This window comes from Fulmarus glacialis, unplaced genomic scaffold (assembly GCF_000690835.1).
Source record: "Fulmarus glacialis isolate BGI_N327 unplaced genomic scaffold, ASM69083v1 scaffold22409, whole genome shotgun sequence".
Taxonomy (NCBI): Eukaryota; Metazoa; Chordata; class Aves; order Procellariiformes; family Procellariidae; genus Fulmarus; species Fulmarus glacialis.
Genome location: NW_009235501.1, coordinates 26489 through 38755, shown reverse-complemented (window position 1 = coordinate 38755; position 12267 = coordinate 26489).

Here is a 12267-nt window from a genome sequence, read left to right as displayed (position 1 = left end):
ACAATTAATTTTTCTCTTATCTTCTAATCCAACAGTCTAACTTAAAATCTGTTGATTTAACTTAGATTTTTTTTTTTTTTAATTAGATTGGAAATGTGGTTAAATGCTTTTTCACCTGTTGATATTTTATGGAGTATTGAAAATGAAGCAAAATCCAATACCTGGTAAACAACAGTAACTTTCTAAAGAGGATTCTTTCCCTTTTTTAAAAAAATCATGTGATGTTTATTGTGGTAATGATTTAGGTTATATTTGGAATGGGAATAATTTTAATTAAAATACGCTTTGAATTTCCCTGATCTATTACTTTGTTTGACATTTGCGTATACTGCTTGCATTCAAAATCAGGTGGTAAAATGACCCTGGATTTTTTTTTAAATTTTCCTGTGGGGAAAATGATGTCATTGATGTTTTTACTTTTGTCAAGAAATAAAGATACAAATTCTAATGTATCACAACTTATCGTGCAGTATTCAGGCAAGGAATAGTCAGGTGCCTCAAGGTGCTGCTCGCTTGGGGTGGGTGGTGGGCGGCTGCCTGAAGCCCTGCAAGGTGTCATCTCTGAGCAGACCTCAGCCCTCCTGCCCGCTTCCCCGCGCCTTATCTAAGTATCTGTGCTGAAGAACCACAAAAGAGGCACAAGTACCACAGGTTCTTGTTACAAGACTGACTGAACAGATCTTTCTTGGTAAAAACATTTGGCTTTCCCAAACTAAATGAAAATTAGACCTTCTGGGGGTGTTGTTTTGTTTCTTTCTCAGATTGAGAGCTGATACGAAATGTGAGTTTGGCGACTTTCACTCGTCAGCTAATTAAAAGCTGCCTTGCATTATGGTACGGAATACCCTAACACACGTGCAAGTGAGACGAGGGGGCTGTAGCCGAGATGAGAGGGCTGTAGCCGGCTGCCGGTTGCTGTGAGCCCCGGCGGTACCCTGCGCAGGGATAACTGTCAGCTGCTGCTGCTGTCGGAGAATCGAGCCCTCAGGGTTCTGCACGGCCGGGGCAGAGGCTGAGTGCGAGATGGAAATGAAAGTATCTGATCGAGCCCTCAGAGTGGTTATTCTGAGTCATTCTTGGTCAGCCTGTCTGTAAGGTCAGTGAAACATTGCAGGTAGCTTTTTATTAACTTCTACAAGATAAATATTGTTACTGTACTGTCCGGATCTGCTTTTGACTCTAAGCATAAGCAGCACATCAGTGTTAATTTCCGTGGAAAGACTTCCGCAAATAAGTTTTTGCATATATAATTGAGTGCAGCTTTAAAAACCTTGACGAGCTCCAGATTAACTGCGTTGGCGTTTGTGCAGGCGCGTGGCACACGCGTGAGGCTGGCGGCTGAGTCGGAGGGTAGGAAGGGGCTGCGGCAGGGGAGATGGATCAGATGGGTCGGAGAGCGGCGGTGGGTGCCAGCTTTGGTGCGGGCAGCGCGCTGAGATCCTAGGGCCCGGCTTTGGGATGGTAAAGCAAGCGAGAAGTGGTGGGGCTGCGCTTGGCACAGCAGTAGTGGTGGTGCGGGCACGCTGAACCAGTGTCGCGGTGCACCGGTCTGCTCTCCCTGAGAGGGGAACCAGCACGGAGGGTGCCTGTGCGCATAGCCCTGCCCTGCCTGCCTCGCGTGGCCCAGCACACCCTCAGAGCTCAGGCAGAGCTTTACATAGGTAAAGACTTCTACTTGTTGTAATTAAAGTTAAGACTGTGCTTTCTATATCGGATCAATACAGGATTTCAGCGTGAAGTACAAAGATAATCCTATCAACCTGTCTAGGCGCTGTGCCTTCTGAGCAGCAATTATGTACGTCGACTCACAAGCAGAATAGTCTTGATTATCTAAAATGATTAAATCCTGGGAAAACTGAGATGAAGGCATGTATACCAAACAAACACCTCATTTACTTATCTGCATTGCCAAGTATATCATAAAAGCACGTGCAAAATGAGTAAGATGCTATAGGGGGTGTAGGCTGGTAGGTGGTATGAAAATGAGGAGCTCTTGTTATTTTTTGAAAAGCTGACAACTGGTGATGAAGAGCCTCAAAGGCATCGTGGTTGTATTGTGTGAGCTAGTAACTCTCCCTGCTCTATTGAAAACCATCTTCTCTTCCATGTTAATCTCTCTCTTAAATTTTCATTTTTGTGATTACAACATTTTTTGACTAAATATCTGATTTAATTTCTATGTTCCCAGTCTGGATAGTTTTTGTAGTGTCTTCACTCACACGGATGTAAAGAGTGATGGATATGGGCAGTTTTAGAGAGGATAAACTGAACAGAAAGACGTGTCTGCATCTGCGAGGAATTGGTGGGGAGATGCGAACGTCCCAGGGGGCTGGAAACCCTCACTCCCTGCTTGCGCAGAGTAAAGCAATAAAAGGTGAGCAGCTCGCATTTTTCCCCTTCCCAGGAGAACAGTAATTTTTCCATTATTCTCTATTCAACTGAATATCCTTGATCAACGTTTCCAAATTAGATCACAAATGTCAAAATAAGATTTCACTGAAATGTGGAATACAGGAGCTGCCACAATGAAGTAATGCCTGTGCTTGGTTCATGGCTGGGCGGAGAGGGGAGGGCCAAGCCCCGGCAGGCTGAACTGCAGTCAGGGCTGTGGAGGGGACAAGAAGTGGACACCAACCAGCCCTGGGGTGGGAAGAGGTGGTGGTGACGGGCTGGATCCTGCCATCCGGGTACAACCTGCGGCCTTGATGTGGCTCGTTTTGGTGGACCAGGGGCTGAGCTGACCCCTTCCAGCCTTCCCCAGCTCAGGAAGTATTTCTTCTTGCAATCAAATCAACAAGTTTTAAGTGTAGCTACATAAAACAGCTTTACAATCAGGATACCCTTCCTTCGCTGAGGTTTGCCCAAGTCTAGCGCACAAACATGAGCACTCTGTTAATCACAGCTGCTGTCTTTGCGTGGACCGCTCATGAGGAGGATCCTCTGAAGAGCCATGCTTTGAGGTTGGGGAGATCTGCTTTTGTGCGGGATCAGTTGGCGCTGCCTCTCCAGGCCGGGCAGGACACGCTCTGCAGCTTGTGGCAAGGTCAGGAAGGTTGCTGGGTGTTGTGTGCAACATTTTGGTATTTAGTTTAGTTGTTCCTCCAAAAAGTTGGTTACTGGTTACACCAGCTAGTAAAAGCCCATCCATAGAAAGTCTCTCAGATATGTATGTTTTTGCAGTAACTGTGCAGCCACTACATTGTGCAATGAGCTCCGATGTGGGAACGGTTGGTCTTTGGCTGCTTGCAAAGGGGCACAAGTGTCTGGTTTCTATCAAAAGAATATCTACAACAAAATCAATAGCTTGGGTGTTTCGTAATTCTCCAGCGGCTGCCTTCTGCAGACATGAATTGCCTTTATACCATTTATTTGGGGAAAGGACAGATGAAACTGCCAGCGGCTAAATTCTCAATGAATTGTTCAAAGATTTTTCTTAACACAGGCAATATGGGCCTGAAGTTGGCTATAAGGATGTCCTCCCTGCGACTGGTGGCTGGCCTCATGCTGGACCTGCCAGAAACTGGTCTCTTCATGGGGAGGGGTTGAAGGGAATGGCAGGAGAATGCAACAAGCTGATTATACATCTGAAGATAATCCTCTGAGATCTTCTCTAAATATCCCTTCTTTCTATGACTTTTCCTGGAGTCATCCCATCTGCCCCCTCTCGGGGGCCGACTCCAGATCCATCACGTATTTCACATACCACATTCTTTCTGAAGTTAAAAGGGTGCGTTTCATCCTTTGATTAGATGTTGCAGGTGTGGGTTCAGGTTGCGTTACGCTTCAAGGGGAATTTCCTTTTTATGTTGAGGCCCAGATCACACTCTTATTGAATAAAGATTACATTTGTTCCCTGGAAAATAACTGTATAGCGTTAAGCCTAGTAATAAGACCAATTAAACCGTGTCTGATCTGAGAAACTGCAGACTGCAAGGCGGCTTAATGGCGTTAGGGGGAAAGTGGAAGTGCTGCGGCGCGGCAGCTCCTGCACGAAATCCAGCCCTGCTGTGGCGGGTCTGGTCCTGGCCCTGCGAATTTGATGTGCTGTGAATCTGCGTGGTGGGGGACGGCAGAGGCAAAATAGCCCTTGTCCTTAGGCCAGTAGGAATCTGCTGAGAAGAGCGAATATCTTGGAAACAAATGAGGGCAGAGCCGGCTTTTGCCACGGAAAGCTCTGCCAGCGCCTGCCCTTCTTCTTCTGTAGTGCACCGACTCACTGGCCCAGGTCAGAAAGTAAACGGCAAATGCAAAAGCCCCTCTCGGGCAGGAGAGACACCGGCTACTGGGAAAACCGGGCATGCATTTACTTATTTGCACGAGCGCTGGTGGCGCAGGCTTCAGAAGCGTTTCTCCATTTGGGGTGCCCCACTCACGCACGTGCGCAAGCACTCGGGAGCAGAAGCAGCAGCTCACTGCTCCTCGGCCAGCCCCCGCCCTGGAGCGGGGTTTCTGCTGGAAAAAGCTAAATCCGGAATCCCATTTTTGCCACAGGTGGTGCTCCTGCCTTGCTGGCCGTGGGGCTGTGCCCACCTTCTCCCTCTGCCCGGGGCGCTGGCCGTGGGCACGGCTCGTTCGCTGTCCCCTGGGCTTGGCTGTAAGAGTTAGTGGGCTGTGCTGAAATAAAATGCCACCGGTGCAACTTCTGCTGAAAAACTTTAGCCGAGAATGTCATTTTAAGTGATGCCCTTCCCTGCGGCGCTGCGCAGAGGAGAGGCAGCGGCCGGCTCCCGGCCCCAGCGTTACAAATGGCAGCAAGCGCAGGAGTCGGCACCTCCCGCGCTCCTCCCGGCCTCGTTCCCCTAACTTGAAATTTTTTTGGCGTTTATCGGCTGCGGTCGCAGTCGCAACCTTTTGATGAAGGGCTTTTTTGTTTTCCAGCCGTAGCACAGCCAAGAGCTGTACCACATTAGTCAGAATAGTTCTTAGAAACTTCCAGCTTTTACTTACAGGAAAGTTGCCGTAATTGAAATCCGCTATTTGTCATGATTATATAAACTTGTATACATAGAAAATGTCAAGCGATACCGTGCATACTTTCCATTTTAGCAGAGACACTCACCCATGTTGCAGATTTGCAGACTGGCCCTTGCTGTCACCACTGACCATGAACACAGGCATATGAAGCTGCTGCTGCAGGTCCGTGTCAGAGCACGAGCTGGGAAACGGCCGTTCAGTGTCCTGCGTATTTGCCATTAGGGGACTCGAAGGCAAAACAGATGCCCTTTCATATTACTACAGCTTTCTAACCACTGCCGGCATGTCTTTGTGAAACGCTAAACCGAGTTTGAGACTGATAAGTGCTTCATAATTTTTTTATCTGCTGTTGTGTGCAGTAACTGACTTACAAATGCAATTTTCGTTCCTCCCTTTTATTGTTTTCCATTAGGAAAATACTGATTCTCTCATGTCTTGCTAAAAAGCCAGGTGGTGTAAAATGGAAATAGAGCCGTGGCTCTTGCCCTGCCAGCCTTGCCGGGGCCAAACCCACCTCCGGGTCCCCAGAATTTCCCTCTGCTCAGCTCCTGCGGAGGCGAGAGCATCTCGGTCTCTGCAGACACCCAGGTCGCTGCGGGCAGTTGCTGGGGTTGGAGCCACGTCCCCATCCCACCGGCTGGGTCCCCAGGGTGTCGGAGCAGGGAGGGGGATTGAAAGATTTTTCTCCCAAAGCTTTCAGCCTTCATTTCTAGCTCTATAAGCAAGCACGAAAAATTATTTTTCCTCTCTTGCATAACACATTTTTCACCTATTATATCATATTCCTACTTCATTAAACCAAAAGGCTGTGTGACTGCCCGCGTTTCCTCCTGGTGTGTTTATCTACACAGGTGTTTGCACGGCGTCGGGCACTGCTGTCCCCGAGCCTTGCCAACGAGGGCATCAGCCTCCGCTCGCCTCCCCTTTCTGCCCTTTGCTGGCGGCTGCTCTGCACCCCGAGGGGCAGCGGAGCCCCCCCGGAGCCGGCGGCTGCTCCTTATTTTCCTCGCCTCGGGAGGAAATAACGTCCTGGCTGTTTATTTCTTGCCCAAGAGCGCTGCTTCCTCCAAGCAAGCGTGTTTAATGGAAACGCTGACTTGGTGAAAGTTTTCTGATTCAGGCTGGGGCTGTCAAGGCATTGCCAAGGACAGGAGTGGAAAGAAAGGGAAAGATTTGATGAAAAAAGAGATGTTTTGAGCCTGACACCGTTCTCTGAAAAAAGTCCAACGACTCGGGGCTTTTTATGTCCCTGCGGAGTGGGAGCAGATGCCTGCCTCTCCATCGCTGCCCCGAAAGCAGCCGGGCCCCCGCCAGCCCTCCCCGCAGCCCCGGCTCCCCTGGCACCCAGGACCGCGCTGCCCGACTCATTGTCCCCTGCCCTAAGGGCGAGCGACGCTCTCGCATCTCCCACACAGCTTGCAGAAAAGGAAACAAGAATGTATTTTTTTGCAAAATGGAGAAGAGACTGAAGCACGGGGACTCCTGGCTCGCCGGGACCCTGTAGCACCGAGCCCTCTCCCAGTCGTGCATGAGAAACAAATCCCAGCCCATCCCTCCAGCGTGCGACAATTACAGGCGGTGCGTCCGTGCAGTGCAGTCCCACCATTTACAGAAAGGAAAAAAATCCAATTAGCAATGCTTATTAATTGAGAGTATTAACAATGCAAATTAATTTGCCGATAGATGCACAGTACTTGAGAGAGTGAATATGAAGTAATGACTACAGATACTGATATCTTTTAGAAATCACATTTCTAATCATTTGCAATCATTTCCTCTCTTTTAATTAGGTTGGTCAATAGAAATTTCGGGTACGTCTCTTGCATGTGGAATGCTGAGCGAGCTGCTCTTAAAAAGCCTAAAAATCGTGAGTCTACATTAGTGTCTAGAATTAATGAAGAAACTGGAGTGCATGGCTAGAATTACACCTGTACCTTGACTAAATATCAAGGTTATTTGGAATGAATGAATTAAGTCTGAACAGCTTTTTAGTTGGATGCGACAAGTGGGAGAACGTGAAGCTGCACTAATGTGGAGGTGGGCACAAATGTATCTCATTTTTCTCCTCTGTCCCTAGGCAACGCTGTGTTCATTTTTTGAATGGAACTAAAAAAATTCATTTTCCCTCTACTTTTTTGCCTAGTGCTGAGATGGGCTGCTGTGGGAAGGTCCCCCCTGCGCTCCCCTCCTGGGTCCTCACCCTCTCAGGTACACCACAGATCCACCTACCGAACCGAGTCGGGGATAGCAGGGACGCTGAGGACTCCTCGGAGGCGTGGAGAAGGTTTGTCCGGGCACCAGCAAGACGCGTGTCTCAGATAACGTTCCAGCTTCAATGCAGTACTGCATGGGCACAGAATTAATTTTTAAATTACGAGTCCCTCCTTCATAGAAAATTCAATTTTTTTCCTGATTTATCATCACTGCAATTAGTAAAACTATGCAACATGTATTTAATGTATTTCTAGAGTATGTAGAAGTGTTTGTTGGATCTGAAATCTGTGATTTTCAGAGGAGCACGAGAAAATTAAGATTCCTAATTCCCTGAGAAATTGAACAGCTACATTTCTGAGGATAATCTGTAAATCCAAGCCTAAACTGCATTTTCCTCTTAGAAAATGTGTTGCAGTTCTTAGTGGCAGTAGTATTTATTCAAGGTACAACAGTACGAAGTTCAGATTGTCTTCCACATTGAAGACCAAATCCGATCTGGTTTCTCATGTATTTTTCTTAACCTCTTCAAGTAACTGTCCATGATCAGTTTATTTAGATTTGCAAAATCCTCACTCTGGAGACCACTATATATAGCTGAGACGATCACGCTGGCACTAGCAATTTTGTCGTGAATTCATCCTTTGGCAGATGAGCTGGAAAGGATCCTCCGGCGTCCCGTATAAGGAGTGGGAATATCCACCCTGCTCCGCAGCTCCCCTCGTGATTTATAGCCCCGCTGCGCATCTCATTTAATGAGAAGTTTAGGTCGGTTCTGCCATCCGATCGCATGCAGAGTCTTTCATCACATATTTATTGGTTTTGAGCGTGTGAACTATTTGCACATCTCTCTCTCTGCCCCATTGGCATCTCTTCGTGCCCCAGCCCTGCCGCACGACCCACCTGGGGGCAAGGCAGAGGGGTCGGGGCCAGGGGAGGGGACGGGACCTGTGCTCGGTCCTACCACGAGAGTGAAGAAGGGTCCAGGGCTCAGTCCAGGACTCACAAATTCTCAGCGAGTGTGGATATTTCTTGGCAAGGCACCGGCACTGCACGAAGCTGGCATCGGCTTCGCCTTTTCCAGCAGCTCAAAGCCGTGAAGAGAGTGACGGGGGCTGGAAGTCCCGCGGGCAGGAGCCCACAGCCGCCACGGCACCTTGATGGGCTGGAGCTGGAAACCCCTGCCTTTTCACAAGTCCGATGCTTAAAGTACGCTGATTAACAGGATATTGAAACGCTGATAAGGAATTTTATGGTCTGATAGCTGCGTTTCACAAACCACCTGACGCACGAGGGAAGAAAGTAGCCAAGCCCTTGAACGGGTTGCACTTTCCCTTCTTTAGGCAATTTGTTGATTTGGACAAAACCGATGTTATAGGCAATTCTACGGCCTGCATTTCCTTTCCCAAGCACGCGGGGTACTCTTTTACCTGTTAGAAGTCACAGTGCCTGACTGCAAGATGGGAACGGGAGTTTTGGCAGAGTCTTGAAATGAAATTGAAAGGCACTGTGAAATGAAATTCAGTAACAATTTAAAATTAATCATTCATTCTTAAAGTAAAGAAGGACCTGTAGAACGAGTAGACACACTTCTGAGAAAGCAGCGCCTGAAGAGGATAAAATAAAATCAACTAGAAACACTGCAGGGGGAGGCTGATGTTTGTGTGCATGACAAACGTTGTGTTTATAAATCTGCTTGCTGAAGCCGTTCATGAAACGTGGCTGCGGGTCTGCACCCGCCGCTGGAGCGGGGCCGCTGCGCCAGTTAATGCATATGCATACATTTCACCCCAATGGACCTTCGTCCAGATCAGCGGGAGAGGGGAACGGGATGAGGCCATTGGTGCTGGTGGTGCTGGTGCCATCGCAGAGTGTCTGCAGATGAAGCGGTTCCCTTCTCGCTGCGCCGCAGAGTTTGGGTAGGAAAGTTTAATAGTTAGGGTGGTTTTTAATATTTCCGTGTCTGCCTGTATTTCCAAGATGCCTGTTGTGTTCTCACCACGGCACAATTATTGACATCATAATTACTGACTTTAAAAGGCTTCATGTGTTTCACAAGAGCAATATGAGATCTGTGAAGAACGGAGTGAAATTCCATTTCAGTTGGGAATATTTCCCAAGAGAGCGTGTCACAAAGGCTCTAAGAATGAAGAAAATCTTTATATTTAGATTATGTTAATCATTTATCTCTTCTCCTCTTCTAGGCTTTCATGAGGACAGATGAACGTAAAAGGAATTCTTTCGCTTGGACACATAGAGAAGAGCAGAAACAGATCAGTTCCAGCCACAAGTCCTGTTTTCTGTTCCCAGGCTTCGTTTCAGAATCGGTACGCCTGCTTTTGGTACGTGATTACATCCAAGCAGCGAGTTCACAGCTAGTTTCAGCAACATGTTAAGATGAGGAAAAGTGAAGTTTAGATTTAAAATTTAGGAACACTACCATTTGAGATATCAAACCAAATATTTGTCTGAAGAGAGAAGCATCTCAGAAAGTCAAATTAAGATGCTTCTGCTTGTAGGCAGAAGAGAAAAGAGAATGAACGTGAAAGGAAGCAAAGATAGAGAATAATGTAAGTAAAAGCAATCCGATATCCCAAATCCTAAAACTTTCCCCAGATTCCTAATATTTGGCTCATTGAACTTGTTGCTTTTAGATGGGACATGGTCTCCCTGGACTCACTTTGTATTTCCTACAGGGGCATGTTCTGACCGGCAGCCTGAGGTCTGCGGTAGGTTTGGCTTGGCGATAATATCCTTTTACGTTCACCGCTTCCACGAAATAACAACTGCACAGCGAGTTCTTACTGACCGGGGTCCAAGAGCCCATCCTTCTGCCTAGTTCTCTTTGCAGATCCCCCGGTATGGCCATGTCGCTGATGCCTCCCATGTCACAACCTCGCATGAAAAATGAAGCTAATGAGCTTCGTGACTTGACTCAGTCAAATCCCTTCTATTCTTTCATCTCTAAAATGTGCATTGCACTATTACTAAAATTCTGTTCTGATTTGTTGAGCTCCCTTTACAGCAAGCGCAAAGGCAGCTGCATCTTTCTTTCGGCATCAGGAGGTGCCTGTGCTTGCTCGGTGTTTTCCTTCTGCGTAGCACTTCTCGTCCGGCGTCTCGCATGTTTGCTTCCACAGATGGGGGGAGAAACTGATTCACCAGTTTCCCCATGAGGAAGACTGCCTTCCTAAAAGAAATTAGTTATTTTTTAAAAGGAAAGAAAAGTTTAACTAGCAAATTTGAATCCACTGAAAAGCACTGCCCTCCTTTTCTCCTTTCCTCCCTGCCTTCCTTCCAGAAACGTCTGAACTTGGAGAATTGTGCTGGTGCCCTCCTTCGCGTGTGGGTTTTCATTGGTGCTGTTGCCTTTTCCAAAGGCTTATTTTGAAATAGCTTCAGTTCCTGACATCAAATCTTACGTGAGGGCTTCAACACTGAAAATAATTCACTGAAGCTTTAGTTGAAGCGGTTCTTTGCGAACAGCCACAGCTCTGCATCAGCAGCACTGCTGCCTACGTCCAGCACGGATTTCTCTGAGCAGCTTCTCCTGAAGCTCTTCCCAGGAGCTCCAGGGAGTTTCTGGCAGGAGTCCTTGTGTTTCCCAGCAAACTGGTGCCACTGGAGCCCTGGCCTGGCACCTCCGGTCCTTGAAGAAGCCAACCAGAAGATGGAGGACCACGAAGCACTTGGTGGGACTCAGTTCAGCCTCAGCATTGCTTGGGAGAAAAGAGGACATGCTCGCTGGGAAAGGGGCTTTTCTGCCCCAGGCTCCAGACTGGGCTGGATGGGAGCTCCGGGCTGCGGGCAGGCCACCTGGGAGGGGAGGAGGAAGGCTTCTGCACCTTGGTGCATATCGGTGGGTTTTGGGGGTCTGGGAGGACCACAAGGAGTGAATTGAGCCTGGCCCAGGTCAGGCACCGCTGTCCTGCAGCAACAGCACGTCCCCCTTGGAGCTCGGTCCCACCTCTGCTCTCTGCGGGCAGCTTGCCCACGGTGCCTATAATTTTCAGAGATACATTTCAGGTGGTAAAATTCACTGTTAACCCCTAACGCTGAAGTATGGGGTTTTTTCTGTTGTATACGAAAACCATACTGAAGTCTATCTTTGGCTTGCTTTGTTTTCCTTGAAAACAAATTTCTTGCCAACTTGGCCATTGGGCCCAGTATAATTAATGAAAACTCCCCCTGAGACTCAAAGAAACAAATGCCTCCATTTACAGCAAAGGTTAAATTCAATTTACTCCATATTAAATCCATTCTTCAAAAAAAAAAAATCCAAACAAAACCATTGCAGGATTCTTAGCACAGACGACTGCTGCCGTGCGTTTCAGGTGTCCCCCATCCAGAGTCAGAACAGGTCCCCGGACATCTGCTACCGTCCCATCTGAGGACGGTGTTTGTCCAGCCGTACAGCTGCTCCTCGCCACAGGGAGCGTCGCCCCGGCTGTTGGGAACAGTGCCATCTGCTCCGTTGTGTTCTGCGGAGTGTCGTTCGCACCAGCCATCCGTGTGTGGATGTGCCTGTGCTGGGAACCTGACAACGAGACTGGAGGGGACATGCGGGGGGGGACGAGAGCTGATTTCATCAATTATCTGAATCACTGGAAGTGGACAGGTACTATTTCATTACCTATGGAGAAATGAGTTTTATTGATCCCGTTAATAAAGGGAATGGAGGCTGTGAAGCAGATAATGAGGCAGCAGCTCTCCTCTGCCCTCGGATATTCAGGTACATCGCTTTTTACCACCTTCTTGAGTGCTGATCCTTTTTGACACCAAATTTCCCCCTTCAGGAACGACACGAACTTCATCTCATCAAAACCTGTCTCCTGCAATCTCCCCGCACATCGTGTGCTCTCATTCACCTCTCTCTGCACGCAGCCGCCGCGGCAGAGCACCCTTTCTGCCTTTGAGGCTTGAACCAGAGCCCTTTAATTTGACTGCTGCGGGAGCTGATAAAGCTGGAGCCAGATTTAGTCCTTCCAGGGCTCCTGCGAGCAGCCGAGCCTGGTGTGGAAGCGAGCGTCCTTTTGCAATTGTATTTCAGAGTCACTAAAAGGTCAGGGTGGCTGGCCAGCC